This window comes from Octopus sinensis, linkage group LG15 (assembly GCF_006345805.1).
Source record: "Octopus sinensis linkage group LG15, ASM634580v1, whole genome shotgun sequence".
Taxonomy (NCBI): domain Eukaryota; kingdom Metazoa; phylum Mollusca; class Cephalopoda; order Octopoda; family Octopodidae; genus Octopus; species Octopus sinensis.
The window spans coordinates 44,536,420-44,542,239 of record NC_043011.1 but is presented as its reverse complement, the minus strand read 5'-3'; the positions used below and the strand labels follow the sequence as shown (position 1 = coordinate 44,542,239).

The 5,820-nt window shown below is 38.1% G+C and overlaps 1 non-coding gene across 1 annotated transcript; it reads right to left on the bottom strand.

Annotated features, from left to right (window-relative positions):
* Positions 1-3,501: 3,501 nt before the first annotated feature.
* On the bottom strand, positions 3,502-3,599 carry Trnar-ccu. Its single transcript has 2 exons — positions 3,563-3,599; positions 3,502-3,537 (listed from the first exon to the last, which is right to left on the bottom strand). It is a non-coding gene; the product is annotated as a tRNA-Arg (tRNA).
* Positions 3,600-5,820: the final 2,221 nt, after the last annotated feature.

The window sequence follows — 5,820 nt, the reverse complement described above, 5'->3', positions numbered from 1 at the left end:
TTCTTTTGAAGTGCAAACAGAAGTGGAAGGCTTCCGGACTTATGTGGAAACGCAAGCAGGCGTGGACAGTGTCCAGACTTTTGTGGAAGAGCAAATGGGAGTGGACAGCATGCAGACTGCTGGGGAAATGCAAATTGGAGTGGACAGTGTCCAGACTCCTGTGGAAACACAAAACAGGAGTGGACAGCATGCAAACTTCTGTGATGTGGGCAGTGTCTAGACTTTTGTGGAAATGCAAATATAAGTGGACTGCGCCCAGACTTCTATGGAAACACAAATGGGAGTGGACAACATCCAGGCTTCTGTGGAAATGCAAATGGGAGTGGACTGCGTCCAGACTTCTATGGAAGTACAAACAAGAATGGACAATGTTCAAACTTTTGTGGAAGTGCAAACAGGAGTGACAACGTTCAGACTTCTGTGGAAGATCAAATGGGAGTAGACAGCATCTTGACTCCTGTGGAAACATGAACAGGAGTGGATGTCTAGATTTTTGTGGAAACACAAACAGGAGTGGACAGTGGACAGACTTTTGTGGAAACACAAATAGGAGTGGACAGTGCCCACAACTACTGTTGGAGCAATCAGCAAGAGAATCCAGGAATTATTCTAAAGACATGATGTGAACAGAGAAGAACTATGGCTCATAGATAGTCAACTGAATGGCTTGCTCTCATATCTAATTTTTAAGATAATAGTTTGAGATGTGAGAGAGATTTGGCTGCTATTTCTTGCAGGACAAGCAGCTGCTTCATATTTTCTCTGTTATGTAACACTGTGGAGATGAACTTGAGACTGTATGGTTACAAAAAATGAACTTTGTATTGCATTGATATTATCAATAATTTATCATAATATTAAGCATTTAAAAGCCATGCGGTAGCATAGTCGGTAGAGCATCGGACAAACAGTCTTGGTTGTATTTAGTTGTGTTCCCCTCACAGTGTGAATTTAAACCCCTCTCAGGTCACCATTGTTTTGCAGTCTTTCAGGATAAAATACCAGTTAATTACTGGAGTCCATATTAACAAATAACTCTCTTTCTCTCTTTCTTTCTCATGTGGTTTTATGAGCTGTCTACCAATTGTGCACCTGTTAGCAATCAACCACATGTTGCTATGTTAGCAATCAAAGTATACATGTAGCTGCTGTGTTAGCAATCAAACAAGCATGAAATTATGTCAGCAATCAACCATACATGTGACTGTTAGCAATTGACTATACATGTGGCTGTGTTGGTAACCCAACTACACATGTGGTTGTGTTAGCAATCGACTATATTAGCAACCGACTTTGCATTGGCTATGTTAGCAACCAGTCATACATGTGACTGTCAGCAGCCATCCCACATTTGACTTTGTTAGCAATTAACCACACATGTGGTTGTGTTAGCAACCAACAATACATGTGACTTAGCAATTAGCCACACACTTACTCTACAATTAGCAACCAATCACATTTGGCTGTGCTAGCAACCAGCCACAAATGTGACTAGTAATTAACCCCACATGTAGCTATGTTAGCAACCAACCACACATGTAGCTATGTTAGCAACCAACCACACATGTGGCTGTGTTAACAACCAACCACACATTTGGCTGTGTTAGCAACCAACCCCATATGTGTCTAGTTATTAAACACACACTTGGCTGTGTTAGCAACTAACCATACATGATATTCTGTCTGCCCTATGATCAAACCAGCCAGACTCTAACACTTACTCTACAATATCATTCTAAAGAATAAAAACATTTGCATCATAGAATCTAGAAGCTACGAGATGATGCGGGATTAATTCAAAACAATTTGAATAAATAAGCATTACATTTGACAGAGTAATTTGAATGCTAAGTGGTTAAACCAGCCATATCCAGTCCAAACATTCACACACACACGATGGGCTTCTTTCAGTTTCTGTCTATCATATCCACTCACAAGGTTTTGGTCGGCCAATGGCTTTAGTAGAAGACATGATGGGACTGAACCCAGAACCATGTGGCTGGGAAGCAAAGTTCTTATCACACCATGCACACATAAATATGTACTGTACTTTAACGTGTATAAGGAACCCATTTTTGTCAAAAATGAGATAAAAAAAAATATGAGTGTTTCTTATACATGGATAGTATTATAATCCCTTAGAAAACCTTTTTTCCAAATTTTAAGCCCTCAAAATTAGGGGGTTCCTTATACATGTTAAAATATGATTTATGTGGTGAATAAAATGAAAGAAAATTGATGGAAACAAAATGCTGAAAAGAAAACAATAGATCTAACACAAGGCATTGCTCCAGCCTGGTTTGATGTGTGATCACTGAGTCGAATAGAAGGACTTGGGGAAACAAAGGATTTTTCCCAAGGGATTCCGACACCTGGAATCTCCAGATAATTATTACTACTACTGCTGCTGCTGCTGCTGTTACTACTACTACTACTACTGGTGGTACTGCTACTACTACTACTACAGCCTCTGCTGTTACTACTACTACTACTACTACTACTACTACTACTACTACAGTTTTTGCTGCTACTACTACTATGACGACGACCACCACCACTACTACTGCTGCTACTACTACTACTACTACTACTATGACGACGACGACCACCACTACTGCTGCTACTACTACTATGACAACGACGACGACGACGACCACCACCACTACTGCTGCTGCTACTACTACTACTACTACTACTACTACTACTACTACTACTACTACTGTTGTTACTACTGGTACTACTACTACTACTGTTGTTGCTGCTGGTACTACTACTACTATTGCCACCACCACCACCACCACCACTACTACTACTACTACTACTACTACTACTACTACTACGAAAGCGATTAATTTTTAAATAACTTCAATATTTCCAATGCAATATATTGTAGTAGTAGTAGTAGTAGTAGTAGTTACCAATATCTCCCAGTAAACATTACGAGATCGAACCGCCGTGAATCAGCGAGGGAGCCTCTAAATGGTCATTCTATACGCTAGAAATAACAGCCAAATTTCCCCTCACTTTTCATCGTCTTTAAGAAGGACACATTAGATAATATGACGCCGGGTTTCCTGCACGTAGGACAAAAAAAAAAAAAAAAAGAAAAGAAAAAGGGATGACCACGGCTGGAATGGGTTTGACCATATTCCTGTTCGATCAGGTCTGACCTTGATGGATTTACACCAACGAGATAAATCAATACTGAATGTATGTACAAATGATGCAGTTTTATATACACTCTTCTGGAAGAATGAATGAATAATATAAATAAAACAGGGGGGAAGGTCACGGGTAGAACATATATAATCAATCATCGAACTGTTTTCGATGAGGACTGATCTGGAAGATAGAAATCATCGTAAAGATATCAGCCAAAACACTACATATAATATATGAGCGAGCTGTTCATGAAATCAAATTTGATTGCAGGTACTTAAAATGCCACATTGTAGATAACGAGTGAAATTGAAATTTAAAAGGATGAGCATTTCATCAAAGCACCTCCGACGGGACTCGAACCCGCAATCCCCGGCTTACTTCTACCACCATGAGGATATATTAGGAGGCCGGTGCCTTATCCATTAGGCCACGGAGGCAACAACTTCGAAGCGAACGTTGTTTAGATTTATAAAGCTACTTGCTAGGTGTATAGTATGTCACCGATTTATGGGTGTATACACAATATTTATACACATGTCATATATGAATGTGTAGATATATGTACATACATTAACAATAGACAATAAGATGCAATACATTTATATATAGTCAACATAGAATGGCGACGTATGTAAGGTGGTATTGATTTGTGTCACTGTATCTACGCATGTATATATTTGTGTGTAGAATATTAGATGTACGTATATTTGTAATGTTTAGTGACAACAATATAGTGACTCAAGGGCCGACAGTTTCGTGCGTTGGCACTTATCAAATTAACATATATATACAAAAAATTACGGCTATGCGTGTATATATGCATGGATATGTGTATGTATATTGTAGTTCTCTCTCTCTCTCTATCTATATATATGTGTGTGTGTGTGTGTGTGTGTGTCATTTATGTATGTCTATATAAATATGCGTGTCTGCATATGTGTGTATACGTGATGTATATTATACGTATATTATAAACGTACATATGCACATGTATATTGTGTTTATATATACAAGAAAGAAGAAATATGTTTGTGAGCAAGTATTAGAGCTTTGTGTGCCAGTCTATATATATATATATATATATATATATATATATATATATATATATATGTATGTATATAATATGCAAATTGTGTTTATCGTGTGTGTGTATATGATGATATATATATATAATATATGTTAGTTGCACTTTCTTTATTCTTTTTCTCTTGTCGTGTGCCACCAACAAGGAAGGGACAGGACTATTACCTTTCTACGCATCGATGTTATTGCTGTTTAACCCAAGGCCAGCTCTGATGTGGCCAAGTGAGAAAAGCCAGCAGTTCTCAATACCTTCATAGGCTCTCAGTAACAGGAGTCCGCATCCCTGGTCCCTCATCCAAGTGGTGAACCGAGCGATGAACGAACGAATGAATGTATGAATGAATGAATGATTAATGGTGTTGAAGCTGTGACCTACCCATCTTCTCTTCAGGCATAGTGTATCTAAGACTACATCATCCAATGGTTCGTTTTTTTTTTAAAGACAGCAGGTTGTCATTTCAAAATTTATTGTCTCCTATTTCTAGCACATTTAACGACCATGTAGAGGTTCTCTAGTTGAAGAATATGTACCTATGTATGAATCTACGTCATATGTGTGAGCACATGCATGTATGTATGTATGTATGTATGTATGTATGTATGTATGTATGTATGTATGTATGTATGTATGTATGTATGTGTGTATGTATGTATGTATGTATGTATGTATGTATGTATGTGTGTATGTATGTATGTATGTATGTAGTATTATGTTTATGTATGTATGTGTGTGTGTATGTGTGTGTGTATGTATGTATGTATGTATGTATGTATGTATGTATGTATGTACGTGTGTGCGTGCGTGTGTATGTGTGTGAGTGTTTGTGTGTATGTGTGTGTGGTGCGTAAGAATATTGTCAGTCAAGAAAATGGCGGGCTTTTGTGAATGATGTCAGGTGTTTGTGTATATACATATGCTTATACACAAATAAACATAAACTTGTATATTCAGATACGCATTAATTCACACACACACACACACACACACACACACACACACACACACACACACACACACGTGTATACATACATACATACATACATACATACATACATACACACACACACACATCATACATACATACATTACATACATACATACATACACACATACATACATACACACACACACAGATACATACATACATACATACATACATACATACATACATACACACATACATACATACACACACACAGATACATACATCATACATACATACATACATACATACATACATACATATATTCACACAAGCAAGAATGACAGTTCAGTCGTGCCTTTTCTATCAACACACGCTTCTTTCCTTCTTTCTTTCCTTCTTTGTCTCTCTCTGTCTCCCCACCTCTTCCCCTTTTATAACATGCTGACTGGTTTATTGCGTGAAGGCCCGTAGTATTATTGCGTGCTGATTTCGAGCACAAAGTCGCGGGTTCGACTCCTGCACCGGGCGATGCGTACTGTCCTCGAGCAAAATATATATCATTTGACGTCGGTCTGTTGTACTCAGCTGTAAAACGAATACAAGTCCAATATTGATTCACTTCTCCCCCCTCCCTCCAGTTGTCACACCT